This window comes from Rattus rattus, chromosome 17, assembly GCF_011064425.1.
Source record: "Rattus rattus isolate New Zealand chromosome 17, Rrattus_CSIRO_v1, whole genome shotgun sequence".
In the NCBI taxonomy this organism is placed as follows: domain Eukaryota; kingdom Metazoa; phylum Chordata; class Mammalia; order Rodentia; family Muridae; genus Rattus; species Rattus rattus.
This window is the reverse complement of record NC_046170.1, coordinates 8,041,649-8,069,373: the sequence shown is the minus strand read 5'-3', so window position 1 is coordinate 8,069,373 and position 27,725 is coordinate 8,041,649. Positions and strand designations below refer to the sequence as shown.

Sequence of the window (27,725 nt, the reverse complement as noted above, 5' to 3'; positions counted from 1 at the left end):
CTCCAAACTTTGTCTCTCGTACTTCCTCCTATGAGCATTTCGTTCCCTCTTCTAAGAAGATCTGAAGAATCTGCATTTTGGTTGTCCTTCTTCTAGAGTTCCTTGTGGTCTCTGAATTGTATCTTGGGCATTCCGAGCTGGATTAATATTAACTTATTAGTGATTGCATAACATCTGTGTTCTTTTGTGACTGGGTTACCTCACTCAGGATGATATTTTTTAGTTCCATCCATTTGCCTATGAATGTCATGAAGTCGTTGTTTGTTTTTAATAGCTCAGTAGTACTCAATTGTGTAAATGTACCACATTTTCTGTATCCATTCCTCTGCTGAAGGACATCTGAGTCCTTTCCAGCTTCTGGCTATTATAAATATGGCTGCCATGAACATAGTGGAGCATGTGTTCTTGTTATATGTTGGGGCATCTTTTGGGTATATTTTTATCTTAGAAGATCCAGTGGGTAAGGACAATGTTTTCTCTGAGGAAAAAGGAATTAATCTATGTTGCCTACCTGTAAAACAAGAGCAATGTCAGCTTTCTATAACTCAGTATTTATAGAATAGATGAGAAAATGAGACAAAAATCTTTCTCTTCATTCCTAAGTCCGATGCAGGTCTGAATAAATTCGCCTTCACCCTATCTCTTGAGCATCTTCTACACCTCCCCCCTCAATATAGTCTGAAAACTTTGTCTGTAAACATCCTGAAGAAACATTAAGTCTTTGTTGGTTAAAAAAATGTACAAAATATAAAAGAAGGATGTGAGTTAGTGTCGTACATTAGTGTCCTCCCACTCAGGGCCTTAAAAATCTGACTCATAACCAGCCAGTAAACAAATGGATTTCTGCATTCGTTCCTCAATTTCATGTGCATGATGCATGAATAATGGAAGAGAGAGGCTTCCAGGCCAGCTCGCTTTCTCCTGTACTCATTTCCTAACAGCACTCCTGAATCCCAAGTTCACTGTCATTGTTTTAAAAAGAGAAAGTCATGTTTAATGGTGTTTATGAGGGAAAAGAAAAGGAAAAAAAGCCTCTCTGTCTAGCTGAGCTTTTCAGTAGACAGAGAAGGCACATCTGTGCCAAGAGCTGGGACATATTTAGTGATTATGAAATGTAGGCTCAATTATCATCTACTGATTTAGCCTGTATGATAAACATTTTGAAGTCCAATCTGATATACCTATCACACAGCCTTTTAGCACCAAGTAAGTTGTCAAAAGTCATGCAGTAGTACAACCTGGACTTAAGTCTGTGGATGACATTAGACCATTGTGTCCATAACCTAACTTCTAAAGACATAGACATGTGGTAGGAAAACCAAAGGGGACTTTTAAAGAGGATTTCTTCCATTTTGGAAATTATTGTTAAATTACATTATTTTGCCCTTGTCTCTCCTCCCTCCCACATGCCCATGTATTCAAACTTATTGTTCATGAATTGTTAGTGTGTGTGTGTGTGTGTGTGTGTGTGTGTGTGTATGCACACTGAGGATGTCCATCGAGTGAAGAGAAAAACACAGCAGATGACTCCTGTCTGTCATTAATTATGTTGTTTTCATTTGCTTCTGTAGCATGTTATTGAAATCACAACTTCCTGTCTAGCCCTGCATAGATTGTACCTCATAGAAGGTGACTTTCCTCATATGGCATAGTTCACCATGAGGAGTAGAGTCAGGACCTGAGTGTTATTTTGGCACACATGAAAAAATGGCTGGGCTGGAGACAGAGCACAATCTGTAATGTGCTTTTGGGTAAACCTGAGTACCTTAGTTTGAACCTTGACACTTGTGTAAAATCTAAGTGGAACAGTGGGCAATTTTAATACTGACATTGGAGGAAGGAGACAGAAGGAATTCTGAAACTCTGTCCAACCAGCAATTGACTCAGTGAGTTCCAGATTCCTAGAGAGATCATGTCTCAAAATAAAGATGGGTAGTGACTGAGAGGGATGACCGATATTGATCAGTGGCCTCCATATGCACACAAACACAGGTATTATGCACCTGCAAATATACACCAAACACTTAAAAGGAACAAAAAGAAATGACACCATAAGACCATTTAACAGACTTCATGTAGTTATGAAAAATGTGTTTCACAGAAAAGAATGCTTGCAATAAGATCTAAAGAATCAGTAAAATTAATTCTGAGTGGAAGGATCAAAGCCAGACAGAGAGAAGAATGTAAGCACTTCACTTACATTCTTTTAATATAAGGCTGAACAGAGAAAATGCTACCCAATATTCCCAACATAGAGAAAACCAGGGGAGGCTGCCAAAGAAAAGCAGCTAGTCCAGACATGTTGGATGCTGTAATGTCTGAGGGAAGCTCTGCTCCGTACACAAAAGGAAAGCACAGCTTCAGTGGAATTCCATCAAGGGCTGTGAACACAGAGGAGGAGGGCAGAGAGCAGCGTGGATGCCGCTGTGTGTGCGTTTGTTCCCCTAGAAACTGAATCTATAGACAGGATGTCTGAGACGGCAGGTTTACCTGGACTAGTCAAAGAAGATTTGTAATAATGGAGGCAGAAGACCCTACACATTTGAGTAAGACAATGTCAGTGCATATCCATACAAATTACATATGTAAAATTACATATATTTAAAATTATATATATAATGTTCCACATATATGCATGATACATAATATATACACACATAGATATGTGATACATATAATGTATACACATATAACACATATATATGTGATATAAAAAGAATGCATGAAAATTTACATATATAGTAGATATGGATGTATATAGTGCACATATATGCACTCACATATACCTACACCTATTACCTATACCTATACCTTTACCTATGCATATATATCATATACCTCATGTACACATACATATACATATACATATACCTTGTGTACATATACATTATACATATATATGCATATTCATGTATATGCATATGTATATATATTGTTAAAATCAGCTGAAACTTCTAAGAGATTAGAAGCATGGGTACTGAAATAGAGTCATAGACTTCTGGCTGGGTGAACATCAATTGTACTTAGTAGGAGAAAAGTAGCATGGATTCTATTCCCTACCTGGTAGGGAATATACAATGCAGGAGCTCTCGAGGCTCTTAAGTCATGTTTTCTTGCTCACATGCAAATACTTATGCCAGTTTACTTAAAACATCAAAGAAAGAGTAGCAAACCAAGAAAGCAATACAGTGAAATCTGGGGAACCTACATTGACCAAAGTCACTAAAGGAACGGAACAGAACAGTCTTCACGGTTGATGGACTTTGAACAACTGTTTCACTAGCTTCCCTGATGGTGAGATGCAGGTGAGTATGGTTTCCCTAGTTCTTTAAAGAAGTAGAATTTTATTCTCCTTGTCTAGAAATTAGCTCCTGAGACAAATGATAAAATAATTTAGATAGGTGGGTTTTGACTTACAGACTATGAAAATTCATTTTATGAATTCATACATGGGGAAACTGAGGTCCATAATACAGATAACAAACCACCAGCTCATACACATCATTCTACAGACTGCGTCATCTCAAAAAATCACATTCACACATTGCCATTCTCATTAAAAGCTTCCCTAAGTTATTTCTTAACTTTTTCATTATTTGACAGATTCAATATTATGGAAATAAGCCAAATGTAATATCTCATTATCTAATTTTGCTTCAATTCTCTATCTTCTTGACTAAACTGTCTATTTTAAAGATTTCTGCTATTCTCAATTGTGTGATCAATAACATCAAAAAGGTTTGCCTAAATTCAAGATTGACATCAAGGGAAAGATTTTATGTTTATTCATCTCTGGGTTTCAGTATGTGTACAAATTTCAACCCATGGAACTTCAACATTTAAACATGAATAAAAGTAGAAACTACCACAGGCATGTTGATGATCTAGTATTTGATTTGGATTAAAACAAGCAATCAATCAAACACCACTGGGTGGGGTGCTAGAGAGGTGGCTCAGCACTTAAGAGCATTTGATCATCTTACAGGGAATCTAGGTTCAGTTTCCAGCACCCACATAGTAGCTTACAACTATCTGTAAAGCTAGTTCCATGGGATCTGGCAACTTTTTCTGGTCTATGGAAGGATTGCATATATATTGCTCACAAATATTAGGAGGCAAACATGCTTGACACAAAATAAATGAACAAATCTTTTTAAAAAGAGCTTGATGGGCTTCTTTGTTTCTTTTTTGCATACATGTCTCAAAATTATGGTATTAAACATTAAAAACTATACATCAGGAAAAATGACACACTTCTAAACTATGTAACTTTAGAGTTTCAAGGATATGGATTAGCAAAGATTGGATACTGTGATAGTAAGCCTCACTCTCTCTAAACAAACATACAGAGAAAGAGAGGAAAAGAAGGAGGAAGAATGAGTATTTGATGTTGAGCAGGGTGTGATTGGGTTTTAGGGTGACAATCAGACTTTCTGATAATCCTCATTAATTATTTATGGCAAAGTTGTATGGCTTAAGACAAAATACTAAAATCTCTGATCTTGGGTTTCCTCATCCATATAAAAAAGAGGAAGAATAACTGGACTTACTTCATAGCAGTCTTGTGAGGATTGGTGATCAAAGGTAGGATAGTTTTAGATTATTGTTGCCTTAGAGGACGACGGTATAAATTTTAGCTGTGCTGAGGAGGATGATGAATATGTGAAATAAAAAGCTAGGAAATGCTGAAAAGACTTAGCTAATCCTCTGTAGATAAAGGTGATTTGTGACTGTACTGTTAGAAAATAAGGCTTCATCATATATTTCAACCAAAGGAAACCTGGCTACAATGGGATCCTGAGCAATCCTTGGGTTATTTCTGCAAACAATGAATAATTTCTACTTAGGTAGACCATGTTTTCTGCACATCTCCCTCTGTTCTTTGCTAACTAATCAACTGAATAATCTAAAAAAAAAAAATAGACCATTGAATATGCATAGATGTCTCAGCTACTGTTCTATTGCTATGAAGAGACAGCATGACCAAGGCAATTCTAAGGTAAGGCACTTAACTGAGGGCTTCCTTATCGTTTCAGAGGTTTAGTACATTTTCGTGGTGGAGAGCAATGTACCAGTCGATTATGATAGTGGAGAAGTAGCTGTTACCTTTTCCATCCTTAGCAGGAAGGAAGCGAGAAAGACAGAGAGAGAGAGAGAGAGAGAGAGAGAGAGAGAGAGAGAGAGAGAGAGAGAGAGAGGCAGAGACAGAGACAGAGACAGAGACAGAGACAGAAACACAGAAAGAGACAGAGAGGTACAGAGAGAGACAGAGAGACAGAGACAGAGAGAGGAAGACAGAGACACAGAGACAGAGACAAATAGACAGAGAAGGAAACAGAGCTGAGAGAAAGAGACAGACAAAGTCAGAGACAGAAAGACTGGGCAAAGCCTGGACTTTTACAACCTTAAAGTCCATTCCCAGTGACACAATTCATCCAACAGGGACACACCTTCGAAACCTGCCAAGTAGTTTATCAACTGGTGACTAAACATGCATATCTATGGACCTATGGGGACAATTCTCAGTCAAAGAACTGCAGTAATCAACTGAATACATTGTGTGGGATCACGATGCTGTATATTTATGATTAGTCTTTTTTTCATTGTGTTCATTAACATTATGACACATTCATTACTATTAGAAAAATAGAATAAGATAACTAATTTTATATAATGTACTACTATGAATGGTTTTAAAATATTTAGAGAATATTTAAATAGCAGAAGGGTTGACAAAAAATGAATAGACTCTAACAAAAAATTCAAGGGGTTGGAAACATAATTTAATAGTTAAGAGTATTTACACATGTTATAGAGAATATGCCTCAGTTTCTACCACCTGTATAAGGTGATGAGTAACCACCACAGAAACTAATTCCAGTCCTTGAGAATCCAATGTCCCATGGCCTTCATGGACACCTGCATGTCCTTGGTACACAGAAACTCGTGCAGGCACAAACATGTACATAAAAATATAAAATAATAAAGAATTAAAGCCAAATTCTGAGACTACATTTATATTTTCTTGGCAATGTTATTAGATATCTCTAATAACTGGTTCTATATATTTGAAAATACCCTAAGTAAATTATCTAGTTTTTTAATACCTAGTAAAACACATACTACATATTATCAGGTACCCATGTGGAGGATAAAAAAATGTCTTTCTCCTCAGAAACAGGAGCAAGTGTACATATCCCTCATCTGAAGTATAGAGAAGCCTTTTTTTTTCCTTTTTCTTTAAATGAACAACTATTTTTAAAAAGATGGTTTAAGGACATATAAACAGGGTGGTAGCCCTGAATTTTGTTTAATTTTTCTTCAAATTTTCACAGTTCTTGACTCAGTACAGACCATAACTCACCGAAATTCTATGACAAAATATCTCTTCGGAGGTCACTTTCTGTAGCCAGGCAGAATTCCTAGTGAAGAAATAGGGACACTAGCCCATCACAAAATTTCCCACCCCAAATTTATCCTGTCTATAAGAAATGGAGGGTTGAGAGATGAGAGATGGAGAAATGAAGGGATGAGATTGAGAGAATGGCCAACCAATATCCAGCCCAACTTGACCAACCCATGACTAAGGATACTCTGTAATGCTTGCAGACAGGTGTCTAGCATGTCTCTCCTCTGAGCGTTTCCACCCAGCATCTGACATGGACAGATACAGAGAACAATAGCCAAACCATGGCTGGAATTTGGGGAATCTTATGGAGGAGTTGGGAGGATTGTGGGCCCGAAGGGGATAGGAACTGCACATGAAGACCAACAGAGTCAACTAATCTGGACGCTTGGGACTCTTAGATACTAAACCACCAAGCAAAGAGCAAACACGGGCTGGACCTAGGCCTTGCTGCAAATATGTAACAGATGGGCAGCTTCACCTGCATGTGGGTCTTGAACAACTGGAGCAGGGCTTATCCCTAAAGCTGCTGCCTATCTGTGGGATATGCTCTTCTGCCTGGGCTGCCTTGCCTGGCCTCAGTGGAATATGCTGCACCTCTCCCCACTGAGACTTGATGTGCCAAAGGGTCTTCCACTATCTCAGAGGAGAAAGGAAGGGTAGGGGATATGGAGGATTGTGGGAGGGGGTGACTGGAAAATGAGAGGGATGTAAAGTGAATAAATCAAAACAAAAATGATCTCTTCAGTCGGCATTTTGTGATGTCCTCCTAAGCAAGTTTAAATAGCAGTATCTTAGATTTTATGACTGTAGAAATAAGCCAGTGACTGCTCTTCTGACTGTCTAGTGGAAGGACCTTTAGCACTCAGTCTTTGAAACTATTTAAAAACAGAACTCTCCATGATATATATCCACATATTTGGTTTGAAAACAGTATATAACGAAGCAGGTAAGAAGAACTAGGAGGAAAGTTGAGTTCTCAAGATTCAATTGATTTATGTGTCCTGAATCTGTGGCATTTTTTTATCAGAAAGTTTTAAGTTCTAGAGAGCCTTTTTTTGGTGAATATTTTGTTCAAAAGCAAGTCCTTTTTGTCTTTAACAACAACAACAAATACTGAGTGTTCAGTCAATGGCTGTCAGCTACCTTCAGGCAACTTGTTTATGGTTCACTCTCCCTTTTGCATTTACAGCATCATCCATTTTTATTAGGGATGCTTACAAACCCAGTACCTCTCTACCCGACACCTAGAAATGACCATTAGTATGTCACGGAAGAGAGTCGTCCTGGATGAAAAAAGCTAAGCACTTTTGAAAAAAGAAGCGGAATTCATAAAATGAGTTTAAAACCTCAGGGATTACTGTGAAAGATTCAATTTGCATTGAGCTGATATAGACGTCCCAATGTCACTGGCTCAATTTCCATATGCAATATTGATGGACGTGATCACAGTTACCATTCAAGAGTTTTCTTATGTGACAGTTGCACTGTACAAATATTATTTTACAGCTGTGGAAATCTAAATTTGAGAGGTAATAACAGCAGTCCTAGAAAATGAGAATTATAGCCCAAGTCACTATGGACCATTTTCTGATGACATTTGCTCTTCAAAAAAAAAATTATATAGTGTTTTGTCTTTATGTGGCCATACTACCTGTCTAAAAAAAAGAAAACCTTTCTAAATATAATACCAAAACTGAAGGGAGGAAGAAAGGGACTACAAAATGATGCAAAAAGATACAGAATTCCAGAAAAAGTAGATTTATCAAAATAGATGAAGGAGGGAAAGAAGAAAAGAAGAAACAAAGGAAAGAATGGAACACAGACATTAACACAAACGAACCAAAGTATTTTCAAAAGAGCCGAGAAGTGGCACAAAAGAATTACAGGACTGGATTTCTATGCCAATACAGAAGGAGAAAGGAGCACGAGGATTCGTTTGCACCCATGTAAAAATCTTACAGTTTCCCTTAAGGAGCACGTATTAGTGTCTCTTTTGATCAGTAAGTCAATGTTTCAGCGGTGTTATCTCTGCCTTCCTTGTGGCTTTTAATAATTATTTTTGAAATTGAAGTATTCTTGCGGACATACTGGGAGACGCTCTTCTTCACTTTGTTTATTACATAATCCACCCTGAATCTGTCTCTCTGTCTGCAGAGCGAGGTTCTCATGCAGATTGAAAGCCAGGTAACACTGAGAAGGAGGCGGGTGTCTCAGTGCAAATTAACTTACATAATGGCTCTGTCAATCTATCCTTCCCTCCAATTCCATTTTTCTTGGTGTCTACTAAGCTAGATCAGTCTCTGTTTGGGTCTGTTTCTTTCTCACTCGTCAATCAGTTATCTTAGTTATCTCAGCTTGTTTGAATTCCAGGGAGGTGCTACACTTAATTGCCTGCCATAGGAATTTGAAGAAGAATTCTACCATGAGCAGAAAAGACACATGGCGTTGGGCAGACAGGTAGATGTGTGCAGCAATTAGGAGGCCAAATCAAGGAACAAATGAAGGTCTGTATGTTGTCGACCTGTGTGCTACATAGTCAGAGGGGTTAATTCCTCTTGAGGTAAGAAAATCAAGACAGTTTCACAGGGACATGAACTTGTTGGATTCTCAAAGCTGAACCAGAAGTAGGTCATTTCAAGCCGAGGGAAGCATGTAAGCTTATTTGGCAAAGGAACTTAATCTAATTGTATGATTCTGGGTGATTTTTAGTGTCTGCCTTCAGTGCTTCCCTAAGATTAATCTTAAAAAATATGTCCGACCATAATCAATTAGACTTGTCTGCCATGGTTACAACAGGGCAGATGAATTTGTGTTAATTGCTACATTCAAATAGTTCAAAGGACCTAATGAACCAATGTACCCGTTCAAAGTAAATAGAAAGGAAGTTTCCCACAGTGGGTGTGGCAAATGGGTTAGCAAAGTGTATCTGGGGTCAAAATTTAAAAGATGTTAGATGTCAATCTTAAGGAAACTATACTCTGGGGAAAATATGCATTTTTATATTTGTTAATAACTATACAATGTGGAAGTCTACTAAAAATTCTTGTCTGATTAATCCTTTATGTATTCCATTGTGCAATTTAGACACTCTCAGTCTTTTCTTCTCAAATGCCAATAATTATTCAGGATAATATATTTATCCCTACTACATATTGCCTGGTGTGCAGTCGGTACTTACCTAAAAACACATGTGCTACCCACATTACTAGACATAGTAGTAGGGATGCCAGGGCAAGTAGCAGCTCTCTGGAAGATAGTGCCTTGTGCTGCGAGAAGAGGAGTCTTGGTGCAGATAAGACACTGTGGAGAGAAATGAGCAAAGACGGCTTACAGAAGCAGAGGAGAAGGTGATTTTGAGGTTCAGGCAAGAAAAGACCATAAGCAATAATCTGCAAGGGACGATAATTAGATAGTCTTAGCAGAGAGAGAGAGAGAGAGAGTGAGAGAGAGAGAGAATATATACAATAGGGAAAGAGCAACTGACAATGCCATATGCCTATCCAATAATAATTATGTTCACAGGCCACAGAGGGCTGCACACCAGCACTTAGACACAGAATTCACTGAGACTTCTGACCCCCTTATTGTGGTATATTGAGAACATAAGTTTGAGATATTTGCTGAACACCAAAGCAAGCACTATTAATACATAAATAAAGACAATAGTGACAAAGAATTTTCAAAAATGTATTGGATCAGCTATCAATAAAACAGAGAGATGCCAAGCTAAAAGGAAGAAAGAAAGAAAGAAAGAAAGAAAGAAAGAAAGAAAGAAAGGAAGAAAGAAAGAAAGAAAGAAAGAAAGAAAGAAAGAAAGAAAGAAAGAAAGATAGAAAGAAAGAAAGAGAGAAAAGTATGGTATCATAATAGTCAGCCTGGTTCTGGGCCTCAATTCTTTATCCCTAGCTCTCACAATATAATATTGTGGTTATTTATGCAATAGTGGGCAGGATATTTAAGCACTTCCTGAGCAGTTGAAATGAAATTAAGCAGCATTGGGAATGGTGCTTTTGTATTTTACATTATTCTTTTTGTATTGCAATCACATTTTAAATGATATTTCTTCCTTCCATTGCTCCATATTTAGGCAAAATATCACACACGCACTCTAGCACTACATTTTAGTACAGGTGTCGTGAAGCTAAATCTATATATGCCTGTTGTATAGTTCTCAGTATGACGGGGGATTAATAGATTGATGTTTAAGTTTCTCATTGTGAAAAATAAGGCTCTTTTGGGCTTGCCTGTTCAATTGTTCTGGGCACACAGTCTACTACTCTTCTTGATTCCTGCTGTGTTTCCTCTCTTCAGCCACACCCAAGCACTTATCAGAGAAGCTGAGAGGCTCCCAAGGTTAGACAGTCACAAGAATATTCAGAGCAGAGAAGTGACATCTCCAAGGGTATTCTCAGACTCCTAAGCCTTTGCATTTTCATCATACTTCTCTGCTGCCGCACTTGAGAGCTGTCCTTATACCAAAATTACGTCTTCACATTGTCTGACTCTGCTACTTGACTGAGCTTTGGAGGGCATCTTATCTCATTCATCTTTTAATTATCTGCACCTGGTCCAAAGTAGGGAACAACGTGAGATTTAATGCATGCTGATGAAAGTGGGGAGTCGTGCAGATGTATTTGTATATGCACTTGTTTACACATTAATGAGACACTGATTTCTCATGGATTAATCAAACTAAACACTGTCATGGCTAAGGACTCAACATAGTGCCTTCACGCTTAATGAGACACACTTACAGTGAGATTTTCAAAGGTAATGACAAGCCAGACAAGGATGTCTGTTACAAGAGTTTCCATCTTCACACGTGCAATATACACCCATCATTCCTGTTTCTCATACTGCCGTACAAAATGACAAAATCAAACTCAAGTTTTCAGAGAAAATATGAGTGGAAAGCTGATACTTTTCTTGTCCTTTTGCATTATTCACTAACATAAATACCCTTAATGTCATACATGTTTATAATTAGTGACCCTTCCTCACATAGAGTTCATGTTGTTAGAATTACTACAATCTACATGTTACATAAATTTAGTTCATGTGATGTAGGATTATTGCGGTCCACTGAGAGAGGTGAGTAAAACGTATGTACATGGGCAGGGGGAAACCTCATTTATTGATAGGTAGTAGAAATGAGACTGAGGCAGGGATATATGTAGGCCTCAAAGTGATATTGAGCAAAGGTAGCTATAATAAAATAGCATTCCATTTTGATAGACTCGGGCAATAAGAAGAAATTTACCACTGCAGGTAGAAAAAACTGCTAAGGTTTGTCAAGAAACAAACTACCGACAGTACTGTAGCTAGAGTAATTTTTCATGTTCCTGTACATATTAGGGGGTAAGGATCAGAACATGTCCCAGATTTCCTCTATAGGATTTATATCTTTCCCAAATCGTTTACAGAGCTGTGCAATCATACACGAGACCTTAACCAGAGCAAAAAAAAAAAAAAAAAATGTTGCTGTTGGCTTGTATCTTCTTATACCCAAATGCCTTAGGTACATCCCTGCAAGTAATGAACACAAATAAACCAGTAAATAAATGAATATATGAATCAGGCCTTGTGTAGTGAACCTGGTAGTCACAAGTCTGGTATTCATGTTGAGATCTCATCTCAAAGCAAAATAGCACAAAGGACCAGTCTCCTCCATAGCACCGGATGTTTAGCATTTCTATGTGCTCTTCTTCTGTCTTTCTACCCATCTTCTCTTCCTCTGTCCTCCTCCTCCCTCTTTCCCTTTCTCTCTTCTTTCACTTCTTTTTTTTAATAAAAATGTTTTCTTTTTATCTCATTCAGTAGTGTTGGCCAGTAATTCAAACAAAAGGAAAACATAAATGGTCCTTGAGCATTAAGCCCTTAGGACTTGAGTGATTTATACTTGCTTTTTTCAGCAATATTTGCTACAAAGCTACTGAAGGTAATAGAGGAACTAGACATTTTGCCACAATATCATCTCCTAATCCTCAGAGCACTTCCTTGATATCCATCAGTAGTTCATAAAGACTTTAATGCTTTATGAGCAATACGTTGACTTCCCGTTGCAATAGCAAGAAACAACACATAAAAGTAAAATTTCATTGAAGAGGACTACAATGTCTCCCCAAATGGAACAGGGTAATAAACCAAATAAAATAGGCAGAAAAAAATGGAAGTTGGTTTTCACATAGCCTGCTCCAAATTTGTGCCCTGGGAAGATGTACTTTATTTACTTCAGTCTCATAAGGGTAAGACTTTGGTGTTTTGTAAGTCTAAGTCCAAGATCTTAACTAAAGAAGATGGTTAGCGTGTTGAAATTTTAATGGATGGAGGCACAGAGAGACGAATCTATAAAAATCTAGTACTTTAGTTTGTACCTACAAGCACTTCCCATCCCTCATGTAAGTATAACTCCCAGAAATGATTCTTGCATGTGTCAGAGTTGATATTTTTAAAGTAAGAAACCAATGTAGAAATATCTGAAACATTTGAAATTTAGCACAAATTTAAAATCCAGGAATATTGCTGTAAATGTGTATACTTCCCCAAATTAAAAAAAGACAATTTACTTGGTGATGGTTCTTTGAAAGGATGTTGATTTAACATAGTATTTTTCTTACTCAAGCTGTAGCCATGCTTATAGTTACATTGCTTTTCTTTTTCTATGCACCATCTGTGTGATATAATATTTTAATCACCTCACTTCTACAAAATGCAAAATAAACATTCGTTTAAAGGGAAACTTATATCCATACCTAGAAATAGAAATATTATTTTTACTTACCACACTACAAAGTGAACTTAGAAATAAGTTGAATGAGTACAAAGCATTGTTCTTGGATTAAAAAAAAGTCACTTGGAATCTTCTTAAGACTCCGAGGACAAGCCAGCATTCTGCTTGTTACAGGCATCAGCAAAGGCAGAAATAGGGATTGAAATGTTCCCTCTTGATGAAAATCAGAAAGATGTTTGGAAAGTGGCTAATTTCCCACTTACTTATTTCATGCATCTAGGATTTGTGTCACAACAGAAATCATAGCACCAAGGACACGATTTGCCTCATGACAGATGCTGGGCTCTACTAAGAAGTTTGGACTGTATACAAAGCATAGACAGAAATGACACCGGTTCCTTAGCAGATGCAAGATTTGAAGAACTCAGCATAGCTTTCTTGTATCTCGTATCCTTGCTCTACAAAAGGCTGGTGATTACATCTGCATCTTCAAATGTTTGTGTGGGATAAACAGAATGACTTCATGCAAAAACACTGGCGTGGGATTACTCAGTTAATTCAAATTATCATTGACTCTCAGCACACTCATGTTTCTCCATACAACAAACATGTGTAAGTCTTTATCCACTCTGTGTATTCCTTCTTCACACAGGTAGTATATCTCTTAGAATTAAGGCCATCCCAGAATGTCCAGAAGTACAATGTAGCTCATCATACTATAAAACTACACATCCTTGGGTGGAGATGTAAAATGCACATGACACAGGGAGGTGTCTGCAAATGAGAAGATACACCCTTAGTATGTAACTGAGACATGGAGTGTTCTCAAGTTTCTGGGAAGCAGTGATTCTTTTTTTTTTTTTTTCCTTCGGCGCTGAGGACCGAACCCAGGGCCTTGCGCTTGCTAGGCAAGCGCTCTACCACTGAGCTAAATCCCCAACCCCAAAGATTTATTTATTTATTTTATGTATGTGAATACACTGCAGCTGTCTTCATACACACCAGAGGAGGGCATCAGACATCATTACAGATGGTTGTGAGCCACCATGTGGTTACTGGGACTTGAACTCAAGACCTCTGGAAGAGCAGTCAGTGCTCTTAACCACTGAACCATCTCTCCAGAGGAAGCAGTGATTCTTTATGCAGTGGAATTACTGCTCTCCTCCTGTGTGAAGTAAATTTTTTCTTAAATTGTTTTTGCTTTTGCTGCCATAGTGTGTCTCTGCTCAATTCTTTTTTTTTTTTTTTTTTTTTTAAGGGGCATAAGAACCTAAAACTCCCAGCAATAAGCAACAGATTCTCAATATCTCCAGCTCCGTTCTAATCTGCCGACTTGCCGTTCCCTCTGACATTTTTTATAAATGCACTGATTTATGAGTTTCAGTACCTATAAAAGCTCATATATAATTCAGGGTCAGAAACATCCATACTCCCACGCCATGGTCATACATGATTGCTCAGACTCTTTGTAATCAGAACTGTTTTGAGCTAAGGTAAATAGATGATGGACAGACAGAAAGAGAGGCAGATAGATGATAGACAGATGATAGATAGATAGATAGATAGATAGATAGATAGATAGATGATAGATGATAGATTGATATAGAGGGTTGATGGTAAATAATTGATAGATATAAATAGATGATTGGCAGATGATAGATTCAAGAATAGAAAGATGATAGATGGCCATCAGACAGATAAATGAAGGTAGAGATGATGATAGATTGTTAGTTTAGATAGATAAAAATAGAAAGTTGAACAATAGATGATAATAGAAAAACAAGCAGACAAACTGACAGATATATAGATAGGTAGATAATGAAAAAAAAACATGCTGACATGATAAAATATAAGTTAACCACCTCTAAATATATATAAATAGCAAGATTTTGAAAGTAATAGCATTCTGCCCTAAAAGGAGACTTTGAAATTATGTCATTTGTATAAGATCATAGAGATGAAAAGTTCCCTTCTTAAGACAAAAACAGCTTTAAAGTCCCATCAGACTCCTTTAAAAGGCTTCTTGAACATCAAATATCTTTTGCAAAACACTTCATTGATTTAAGTGTAAATTAATCAGGGATGCACTGATTCCATCGACCCTAGAATAAACATGGATTTTCACCTCCAGATGCATAATGTCTTTCCTGTTCTCTACCACGTCAACATAGGAGAGAGTGCTTTAGGTGCTCAAGGCTGACTCAGAAGTGTGCAGCTTTGCCCTTGATCTTGCAAAGCAAGAGAAGTGGGTACTTTGCCAGAAAACTTCTTTGGTTCTACATCTGAATATGAAGGCAACTAGTGTGCTTTCTTAGAATTCCTCACAGGAAGAAAAATAAGTAATTAATAAGCAATGTGACCTTGGCAGTCTTGGTCTCTCTAGGCAGGAGAAGAGCACTTCAGGAGAGACTAATGTGTTAAAAATATTAGAAATTCGTTAGCTAATTTCTACTCTAACCAGGTGTCTCTGGTTTCCTCACCTCAAGGATTGGGGTACAGACCTATTTATTTTGTAGCTTGCTGCGGGGAATAAAAGATAATAAATCAATAAAAATTTATTGAGCATTTCTTCTGTGCTCCTGGGGATTCAAAGATAAATGGACAAAATATATTTTCTGCTCTTAAAGAAAAATCTCAGCTCTGGATAGTGGGAATCTATTTCAAACCTGTTTTTGGAGTGGAGTTGTCTGTGTGAGGGTGTAACGGAAACAGTATAGTTGGTCTGGGGTTCACTTGTTTCCTGAAAGGCGAGTTGCTTTATAAAAATCTCAGGTATTAAATTATGAGCTGCTAAGAAGCAGAAGTATCCTCATTAATACTTGATGCCATTTTCATTATGATTGCACGGAGTAATACTTATTATGATCATGTAAATCACCATTAGGGATCTAACCTGTCTCCCTATGTTCACACATAATTATGTCAGTCAGATGTTTTGTCTCTCTCTCTGTGTGTGTGTGTGTGTGTGTGTGTGTGTGTGAGAGAGAGAGAGAGAGAGAGACAGAGACAGAGACAGAGACATAGAGCGAGAGAGACATAGAGAGAGACAGAAAGACAGAGAGGCAGAGAGAGAGATTATTCAGCTCTTAATTCTCCTCTCATGACTATTTCTATAGAATGAATATTCTATTTCTATACTAGGAGATTGAATTTCCAGCTTTTGCTTTGTTTTACCATGCTTTTCTCTCCATCTTCCCTTTTCCAGTGAAATACGTTATCTCCTTGAGTTACCCACACCGATCTGTTGGACCATCTGATTTTCTAAGTCCAAATCTGGATCTATTTCTAGTTAGAAATATAGTTAGATCTATTCTGCTGAGAATAATTCCATGGTTATTTCTGCAGCCATATTCACTTGTTCATCATCTTAGATAATGTGATCTCTACACATGTGCTATAGATAAGGCTTTCAGCTAAGTTTGTGGATCTCAGATATGAGTAATAGAGCCCTTCCTGCCCAAGAAAGAAATGGCGCTCACCTCAAATGAATAAAAGGAGCCAAATATGAGTGAACGTGTTTCTCTGAGGCAGCAGTTTCATGAACCTTTTATGATAATAGAACAAAGAAAGTCATAAAAGATTGCAATTTTCAAATTGATGGTATGTCCACTAGAAAGGTAAATTACAGCAAAGCAGGAAAATCTCTCTCTAAGATTACAATGCTGACTGACAACATTCTTAGCCTTTTAGTTGGTGGAAACTAGGAGTCTGCTCATAAATTCTAAAAGATTTCTTGAAAAATACAAAATATGGACATATATATGTAAGGCCAATAAAGGGATATTATGGAGGCTTAAAATGGCCCAAGATAACATCTCTGGAGCATTAAAAAGTTTTGACATTATTGAAGCTATACACAATCTCTTTCTAACCATTCTCTTTAATACTACCTTCAAATAGTTCAGAAGCAGTCTGTTGATGACAGTAGACAAAAAAAATGCACAAATAAAAGGAAAGTTTATGAAGCCTCATACTGCGTCATAAATGGAGACAGGAGTTCGTAAGTGTCAAGTTAAGTATTGACCGAGAACGCACATCTGTATGTAGCTAGGACCTGTAACTTGAATCATCCCCTCCCTCCCTGCAGTGAGGAAGGCGGTTCCTAAGAGTCAAGAAAAGAGGCAGGGTTATAGAAACTGTACACAATTGCTGGTGAAGGCAGAGACTGTCCAGCTGAGCTGCCTGGAAATGGTTTCCGAAGTTCCAGGAATGCAGCTTTTGTGAGTTGGTCAATGCACTAGCGTTTTTATGGATGCAGACCCCTTTGTGACACCAGTGGTCTTGCACATAAGCACTTATCCATGCTTCTGTAAGTAACCCCTAATAAACTTTTTGGTTCTCTAAGCCAGACTGTTGTCGAATAATTTGTCTGATCTGCTATTTAGGCTATACCTGAAGGAAATAGATCTTGGTTCACATTTCAAAGTCATATAACAACATTCTATTTGTGGTTGTGTCAGCTAATTGTTGGTCAAGGTGAGAAAATACTTGAAAGTTTGTTGAAAATTGATTTTTTTTTTTTTGCCACTTGGTTTTAGAAGTTTCAGCTGAAGGTTGATTGGTGCTGCTGTCTTCAGGTATGTGGTGATGTAGTTCTCTTAGTGAGGGTGCCATACTTCCCTTTATAGGCTGAGAAGTAAAGAAAGAAGGTTCAGGATTCAGGATTCTACTATCTACTACAAGCATCTGCCTCTTCTTACCTTTATTTTTCTTCCATCGCTGCCATATTCCAAAAGATACTAGAACTCTCATTGGTGGTACTGGCTTCTAGCCAGTCTTCTAGCCCATGGCCTACGTGGTACTGTTTCCAATTACTCTAGTTCATGATCTATGTAGGGATTTAGGTCCAAACTATAAGAGAGATGCATTTGGAAATATAGCATGACTATTATTTATTTGGGATTGAGAAAATCACAACTCTATATTCAAAGTCTTTTCAACCAGCTGATCCCAGTAATCTCAGAGTAGGTAGAGCTAAGCTTACTGAGTAAGAACAAGGAGTAATTATGATATAGATGTGGGGGTGAAACCCTCAATATTAACCATTAACATAATGGTGCATATCCAAATACATAAAGAAACGATGTTTTTAAAAAGGTTCTCGTTGTGTAAATGAATGTCTCTGTCAAGATCTGGGGTAAGCTATACCATCCTCCTCAGCCTTGACTCATGAATTTCTATCCAGATTTCTTCCCTTAAGGCCTCTCTACCTACAAGGCTGTTCGGAGTTTGATCTTGAGAGCCCAAGGCTTCCAGGGAATTAGATAAATAAAGCATCCCCACCAGAGGTCAGTTAGCATGAAGCTGACCCACAGTTGGCAAGGCGCTTTCTCTCGGAAGTGCTGACCTGGTCAGGAGCATCCTGCCAAAAGGTCAGAGTATGGCATGAATATGGATCGCCGACGATTTTCATTGTCTCTAAACCTGGTGTGTTCCTGACTTCCAGCTGACACTTGAGGCCATAGTTTTTTGGACAGTAGTTCAATCTTCATTCTATAAAGTCTCCCTTTATCTCATTTATGGCTTAGAATCACATTATTTCTCCATAAAGTCATTAAATAAGAAATATTAAACCATGTTTCTTTATCTGATTTTAAGACTGAAAAATCCTTTTCTTCTAATAACAGTTGATTTTGGCTTTGTATTAATTTAGATAGAAGAGGGGTAGATAGAATAAAACAGAAATAGCCTACCTTTCTTTTTTTTTCTTTATTTCTCTTTTCCCTTCTTTTCCTTTTTTAAATTTAATTGTTTTTGTTTGGTTGTGGTGGTGGTACATGGAGTTGCACCTCACTGAGAACCTTATGTAGATGAAGTAAATACTGAACCACTGAGCCACGTGTATATCTCAAGAAAGTCTAATTTTATCTCCAAGAAATGTTTTTTTTTTAACAAGGTATAAACTATTTAGAAAATGACAATTTACAGAGAAATGAAAGGAGCATGGTTTGCCTCAAGCTCAGAATGTGCTCAGGAACAGTGGGAGGTGCCATTTAAAGAGTGATTGAAAGCTGGTGTAATGTCTTGTCTGGCCAGGAGACAAAGGAAAACCAAAGCATACCAATAGGGCAGAACACACCGTAAGGATGTAGCAAACGGTCTACTTTCTGGCTGTCTGTTCTTCTTGGACTGTGGGGATATTAACAGCGTCATGGAAGAGAGGATGCTTATACACATCCACAACCAGATATCGCTTTCAGCCCCCCTCATGTGAGTACTTCTTACCTGCACAGGAAGTAGGACTCACAGAACGTACTAGAGAGAGAAACTATTGAATTAGCTAGTCAAAATTAAAGCGATAGACATGCTATTCCAAGACTTGAAAGAATACTTACGCTTTGCCTCAAATGCCTTACATTTTCTTGCAAGCTTCAGTCCTTTTCTGTGAAAGCTGAGGAAAGAGTAATCAATTTCAGAATACCAAGGCAAGTTTCCTTTGCCAGGAACACACAAAGGTAGCTTGGCTGCGATATCAGGAGTTAAACAAAATTCTAATTATATTTTTAGAAGGTAAAATACATTTACCTTCAAAACTTTTCATCTGAAATGTTAAGGAATACTACAGGTAACAAATAAGGTGATTTCACATATATATATATATATATATTTTTTTTCTCTTTATACTTTGTATGTAATTTGCAGGACAACACAGTGAAACATTTCTGCTCTTGACCAGAGAGAGTACCATAATTTGGAGTAAGAAATCATGAATAACAATGCAAACATGGAAGAAAGAGGAAAAGGGATTCACCACACTCTGTGTTTTGGGCAAGCCACATATGTTTTTTGCTTTGGAAGACTACAAATATCCATTGTAACTATCTCCACTTGAAAAGAATTTTTTGTACAATTACTGTTCAAATTACCTACTAATAGCTATCAGAAAAAGTTTCAAAGCATATCACAGCGCAGTTTATTTTGTTTGCTGGTTTGTATTGTTTTACGTTGCTATCTTCCTGATACCTGACTCAAATATCTTCCTGATAACTGATTTATTTATAATACTCAATCCAAAAATTTTTATTCGACAGGAATAAAGGAATTGAAGGAATCTCTTGATTTGCATTTGAGAGTAGGATTCCAAGGTTCTGAAACATTTCAAGCACCACGAAGCAACAAATCACAGTATTAGATTCTACAGAGACTTTGTGAAAGAAGCCAATATCATTGTTGCTCTCATTAGAAAGCGAAACTGTGCCTTTTCTAGATTGCGTTAATTCGGATTGAAGTTTCTAAACTGTGCCCTGTTTATTATCCAGGCTTTTATCTCCATATCTTACATATTCTTGAGTTTGATAGCTCATTTTCCCCAGAATCATATGTATAAAAGTAGGTAGATTTTTAGCATCCTTTAAATATCAATCATCTGTGAACTGACCGTAGTGTCTTTCAAGAGCTTTCTGGCTACATAACTACGTATCTAGTTCAGATGTCAAAAGACTGGCTAATTCAATTCCTATAAAATGAAGACATTCTGTGAGGATTCTATTGTCTCTAAAAGCCTGTTAGTGTGAACCTTGTGTAATAACAGAACTGTGCATCTCACACAATTGTTACATACATTGTGGATGACAGTCAAGTGTGCTTAGGATGTATAAAGGACCATAAAAGTGTAAATCATAATAAGAGAACAGTGACATTCTTGGATTAAAAAACTGAACAATTAAACAAGACTTTGAATACCTTTCAAATCTTATATTCCCAGAGAATTTCCACGACGGTATTTATTATGCTGAATTAGTATTATTTTATGTACTTGTTTTAAACTCTTTGGGGAATGTATATTTAACTTGATATCCATGAACATCCAGTAAATGTGGTGATGATGCTCGCAAATGGAAACATTAACTTCTGTTTTGTTTCAACATATGAATCCTTTCAGTGAAGTAAAATTTGAATTAAAAGTTACAAGGGACTAAAAACATTGCTTAGTAGTTGAACATTTAACTTTCACGAGATGATAAATGTCATTTCCTCTTCTGCAAAAAAAGTAGTTTTCGATAATCATGCATTGATACAATTTTAATATTTACCAGGGTCAGACATGATCCAACATTTTTATATTTATGCTTTCATTTTTAGTTACGTGTATGTGTGAATTTGTATGCGGGCGCGTGCGTGCGTGCGTGCGTGCGTGCGTGCGTGCGTGCGTGCGTGTGTGTGTGTGTGTGTGTGTGTGTGTGTGTGTGTGTATGCAGGTGCCCTCAGACACCAAATGGATTCACCAGAGCTCAAGTTGCAGTCCCAAGGTGGGGGATTGGTAACCAAAAACAGGTCCTCTGCAAAAACAGTGCACATTTGGAAACTGAGTCATTTCTTCTGACCTCCTGAAATACGATTTTGATTTAAATCGTAATCTTATGAACTGTGGGATCTTGGGGGGGGATCATATTTTCTGAGCCTTGGTTTTTGTAATGCAGTGAACGAGGCAAACCACGGCTACCATCCACAGCATTTTAATAATTAAAGAGATGCAGCAAGAATCTAATGGAGTAGATTATATGGCAGCTTGCCTCACTCTACGTTTGCCCTTGAAGACAGCGCAGTCAGAGCTGCTCAAACAAGACGCTGCATAAGAATAGCAGGAAAGGAGGCTGAGAGCTGAGCAACAGGTATCCGGAAATCCAGTCATTTGAATAATGCCCTGGCATTTCTTCTGCGCTCCGAGTAACTGCTTAATGGAATGTTTGTGTGAGTAAAGTTACCGTCTGTTATTATTAGTTTGCATAAAACAGAGAGAGATATGCCCAGTGTATGCTTTGTAAGATTTCTTCCCTACTCTTTAGCTCTATTTATTATATATAGATGTGTTTTCAGGAGCACCTAAATTTTTCTTTCCTTTGTATTTTTTTCTTACAGGCCTTAACACTGCAAATCTCTTAAGCAAACCCACTATTTCCAGAAGACATTGTTGTAACAACATCTTTAGGAAAATACAGTCTTGATCGCCACTGGGCTGTGGACTACCGAAGAGAATTCGAAGCCCTTTTAGTAGATGAAAACGAGTCCGACTGTATATCAAATTGGGTCTGAGGAACTGAAATTGTTCTATATGCTCCAATTAAGCCTCATACCACCCCCCTGAGGTAAGAATGAAGTATTATGCACTTTTATGGAGCCACAAACTCAAAGCCCACGGAGAGGTTAATCAATTTGCATCAAAAGCCCTAGAGCTGCTCCGCTGTCAAAATGGGAACAAAACAGAATTTCTTCCTGGGGAGCAACTTACTTTCTTTTATTTGCCTGATTACCATGGTGGATGAAACTTCAGGAAAAAAACCACGATGAGTGCTCCCAAGAAATCCCTGAGAAAGGATTAGCATTCGCTTCGCAGTTTAGTAAAAGAACGATGCATATCACGTGCAAAAGCAACGACACCTTTCTTTTTGTTTTGTTTTACCAAGTACTTAGGAGGAAGGAAAATAAAAAAAAAAATAAACAAAAAGGAGTGGAGCACATCAGGGACCAGGAGCGCAATTGGTGGGTTTCTTTTTTTCTTTCTTCGTTCCGCCTCTTTCTACATTGAAACCTGCGCAGATATTGCTCGCTAGAGGGCACTTGAAGTAGAAGGAAAAAAGGCTTCGATATCCATCTAACAGGACTGGTGCCTGTGCGTGCAGAAGAGAAACCGACAAGCGGTAGCCAGTTTCCTACACGGCAGTACCTGTAATATATGAGCAGGAAAACATCCTTAGACAGCAGTGTGCAGCTTTGACTGACGAAAAGGCCCTGCACACAGCCGCTGAGATGACATTTCCTTTGAACCTTTCAGTATTCCCCAAAAGCATATGCGTTTGTTCTGTAGTAAATGACATGATAACAAGGAATCAGAACCAATAACTTCATTTGATACATAAGAGGACCAATTCCTCCTCTCCTCCACGGGTCTGTACTGGTCTTTATATCTATAATGATATGTTAAGAGTGAGCATGTCCATTCAAGTAATGGTAATTATCTAAAAGGTACTTGAATCAATTAAATTTAAATATATTTTAGTGATGAATAAAATGTTATAATTGACAAGTAATATACAGGAGAAGTTTTTCCTCTCCTCTCTTTTCCTTAAAAATAATATGAAATATTTCTTATTCTTTTATCCTCCTTGCTCCCAAAGAAGACAAGAGTTCCAGCATCTTAATTTAGTTATGATTCCCACATCAGAATATGATAGAAAGAAAGAAAGAAAGAAAGAAAGAAAGAAAGAAAGAAAGAAAGAAAGAAACAAAAAAGACAAGATTAAAACCTAAACACTCAAGTGTATACACTAAAAGTCTGCAAGATCAGGGCTGGCTTGTGTGATAGCTTTGTCCAGTCCCTTTAAATCTCTCTGCCTTCCCCTGCCTCCTCCATTTCTGTTCAGAAGCTGAATTGGGGGCTTATCTCTTTTTGAGCACCTGGCAAGATGGGAGATAATTCCATTCTGACCACCATCTTCAAAATGCTCTCTGCACAGATGTGGTTCTTCAGAAAGTGTTTATACCACCGTTCACAGAAAATATAACGGCAAGATCGAGGTGAGTAATTGCAGTCAGTATTCAGAGATACAGCCCTAATTTCAGGGACAGTGAAAGCCAGTGGAGGCGAATGCTCAACATCTGTAGTCCTAGACCACAACCTTAAAGAGGATTTTACCTCAAGAATTAGTTACCACTTATTTTTTAAAAATAATTTAGTTATTAAACCCCATAATTAATATGGCTGAAGTAACCATGGGGTAATTTAGGGTAAATTTTCTATTTATTTCTGTTATTTATGATAGCAGCCTTTGAAACCAGAACACCTCAGTGTAAAAATAAGCATTAATGTAACACTCGTTTCTTTTTTTTTTTCTTTAACATTTTTACATTCATCATATTAAGAAGAAATTGCCTAAGGCAGCAGCTTGCAAACTACAACTCCCTTGGAGCATTTCCTACAACCAGGTTTCTAAACATCATCGAGACTCTAGACTGCACATTTCCATTTCTGACCGATCTTCAGAAAGTGCTGAGGCAGAAACCATTCAAGGACCTCAGGCTGAGTACCTTTGTCTTGAGGAAATCCCAGTAATTGCTCAGTAATTTAGTTTGGGCACCATCATATCCTTTAATGATTTTATTAAGAGGTTGGTTTAAAAGAATCTCATATAACTTTTTAAAGCGATCACGTTTAATTAAATATTTATTAACTTTTCCGAAAGGTGCTTTTGTTCCTGAGACTTCCTCAATATTGTAATTAAGATAAAGGTTGAGAGTCTGGGCAGAGGGTTCAATGGTCAAGAGCACTAGTACTGTTTTACTGGACCATTGTGCTATTCCCAGTATCTACTCGGGAAGCTCATAACCACCTACTCTTGGATGTCTGATGCCCTCTCTTGGCATGTGCAGGCATTGGCAGGCAAAGTGAGATCCATATACAGTTGAATGGATATAAATCAATAGATCTTCTTAAAAGAGGTTTAATTTTCTTTCCTCCCTTCTTACTCGCCTAGGCTCTGTTTCTCTGTTGGGGATTGAACACAGAGCTTACTACACAGTTGGCAGTCACTCTCCGCCGAGCTGTAATGCCATCTTCAATGTGATCTTTGATTGTGTCACTGTTCCAACATACTCCTTATCCTCCCTGGACCACAGATGAGCACTGTTCCAAACTCGTTCATTCTGGGGAAATCTGCAGAAAAAGACTGTGTGCGTTGCACATTGTATTTGTTTTGGCTGCTTCAGATTGCAGATGCTAATTTTTTTTTATTGTGAACGAAAACATTATAGGCTGCTATCTCAGTGTAAAAACCCTTCATTCATGGAATCTGCCCTCCACAATTTTGAACCTGGTACATTCAGGGAGAAATCCTTGGCTCGTTAGCTCATCGAAGACTGAATTGGGAGAAAACCAACCAGGCAAGCGGACTCACTGTCATTACACCATAGTAAACATCCACTTTTGTTTGCTTATTATTTTAGTTAAGTTTAGTTATAAATGTGTGCTGAAAGGGGAAAAAAAGTAGAAGCTGATAATACATGTAATCTGTGGCCACTCCCTGCTCAAATGGAGAAAGTGTAGTTTTAGCCATCCCCATGTCCTAAGTTTCCCTTTCTTCTAAGCATGCTCATTGGTGGGCTTTGATTACATTTCTAAAGAAGTGGCCAGTTCTTTTTTATTGTTTCCCTTAGCCAAAATTACAACAAGGCTCAGTTCAGAGTGATAAAACAGGAATTACTTCTTGAAGCCTGTCTCTATCTTACCCACTCTTAATCCCTTTGAACTCATCTGCCTATCTGGCAGTCTTTGGAATCAGAGAGGGTCATCAGGCCTGGTCCAACTTTTTCTACTCCTGACAAGTTTCCATTCTTGTCAGTGGATGTGATTGTGCCCTATGATGGCGCCCTGGTCCTATCAGAGCTTTCCTCACTAATCCCCCATGCACACCTCCAGTGAAGTTTCACCACATGAGCAATGTGGGTCCTGGTTAGAAAAAGCTGGTGTTGCACCAGCTTCCTCCTGTTGAACTTGTGTGACTCCAGAGAGTGTGCTGAAAAGAAAACCCTTTCTTGAGGAAGTACAAGTCTCACCGCAAAGACATTGCACTGCATCCTATTAAGTGTGGGTGGAATTGCGAAAGAGACAAATGCCTTGCCTTTCAGCATCCCTGATTATTTTAGAAATATCCTGATAGGGATTTTTAACATTATCTTAATCCTCTTTCACACTTCTTAATCACCCAGACCTCCCTTAAGAAACTGTCAGGAAAGTCCTACTGCAGAGCTTCACATAGAGATTAGGGCTCTGAGGAGGGTCACCTTAAATTCCAGGGGGCCAAGAGTCAGTGAAGATAATGTGCTTTCATATCATAAGAGTAAACATTCTGCAATGACTGGAAACAAATTTATAACCGAACTCGGTGACATTGGATTCGAAAATCCCTTTGGTTTGCCAGCTGAGTTTTTCTTTTTAGGAAAATTAGATCAGAGGATATTCTCTCTCCTGCAGTCTTTTTTCTTTCGAGATGACTTTGTGACTTGCGACAATCCTCAGCCTTCAGGAACATATGACCTTTCCTTTACTTCTCATAGATGTGAGAAAGTACCCCCAAGGAAAGGTTCAGACCATTTGTTCAAAGTGAAAATGAATGTCTGAAAATTAAGCACAACCGAAGGTGTGATCTATTTCTTTTGTCCACTTGGGACTGTCTGGTCTAAGGACAGTTATTATTTGAATGGGCTTTGACTGCTGTTCTTTTCCAAGACAGAATTAGCCAAAGCCAGAATACCTCATAAGCTAACACAGCCTTTGAAAAGACAACAAGCAGCAACTGCTTGAGGATAAAACACCCCTTGCCCCCCAACCCCAGATAATTTACCAAGTTTCTTTCTTAGGGTAAGTAGAATGTGAATCAAACAGATAACAAACTGATAGTCAATGTCTTCAACTTTTTCCGGTGGGAGGTGAGATACAGCACCAAAAGCCAATTTTGCATAAGTATTATAAGCATATTGTGCCTATTTTCCCATTCTGTTCACTGCCTCTCATTAATTCGAGTCAGACAGTACAGGCTCTACAGCCGGTGCGTCTGCTCCTCTGCACCCCTTCTGCTGCTGCTCTGTCCCCAGATGGTCAAAATCCATCCTCAGAGCTCACGTCTAGTCTAGTGAGTCAGAAATCGAACAAACCCCTGTCTTCAATGAAGGAGAGATTTGAAGAAAGGTAAGGGACGTTTAATTTGTCGTGTATTTATTTCACTGTGTTAAATGATGAACAGAGATCAGTGCTGCTGAATAATTCCACGTGTTAGCCTTGATGATCACAAGACAAGAGACCCAGGTCTGCGGGTCTGTGGACCCCAATTTGCATTGGCTTACACCTGGGTGTCAATTTCTTAACGTCTGAGTGCTTAGGAATCCAAAGATAGGGCATCATTTGGTAGAAAGAGGGGAGGTGCAAGGACAGTACTCTATTTCCCCCCCCTCGGGGGAGGGGGCTTGACAGAGCACCCTGACAAAGCTTGTCAGACGCTCTCCTCATGACCACAGCAAGTTCTGACCATTTTCTGCCCATTCACTTAACTGCAAATCCATCCTGATTGCCTCGACTGTCCCTCATCACCCCCAATCCCCGCCTCCCAAAGGAGTAGCAACCCTAGGACATCAGGAATGAGTTCCACTCCAGGATCACGACCCACCGCCAAGAAACCAGTAGCACACGAGTTTTAGCAGGCAGTGGTCTTGCAAACATGCAATCCCTTATGCAAGACGTCTTCAGAATGAGGGAAAAGGTGAATGGCCCACACGCTGACGCATCCTTGCCCTCCACACAAACCAGGTTTGGGTGTCTGAAATGCTTTTCAAGATAATGCTAGCCTTGGGGCTCAGGTGAGACCTAGAGAGAGAAAGCTGGAGGGTACCTCCTGCGCATCCTTTTCTGATCTGGCAGCAGTCTTTATCCAAGAGCTTGGCCGCGCGGCGGGCTGCGCGCAAAGCGTGGAAGGGCTCGTCTTCACCCGGTGATTCCGGCGGCGGAGACGCGCTGGGCGTGCTCGTGAGCGACCAGCGAAAAGTTGTGCGCACTCTTGGTAGGAGGAAAGGGAGTGGAAACCAAGCGCGGGAGAGCGC

At 38.4% G+C, this 27,725-nt stretch overlaps 1 long non-coding RNA gene across 1 annotated transcript; it reads right to left on the bottom strand.

The window, feature by feature from the left end:
• Positions 1-352: 352 nt before the first annotated feature.
• LOC116886669 lies at positions 353-27,670 on the bottom strand. Its single transcript, XR_004386118.1, has 4 exons — positions 27,518-27,670; positions 19,475-19,530; positions 9,588-9,709; positions 353-511 (listed from the first exon to the last, which is right to left on the bottom strand). It is a non-coding gene; the product is annotated as an uncharacterized LOC116886669 (long non-coding RNA).
• Between the last annotated feature and the right edge of the window lie 55 nt (positions 27,671-27,725).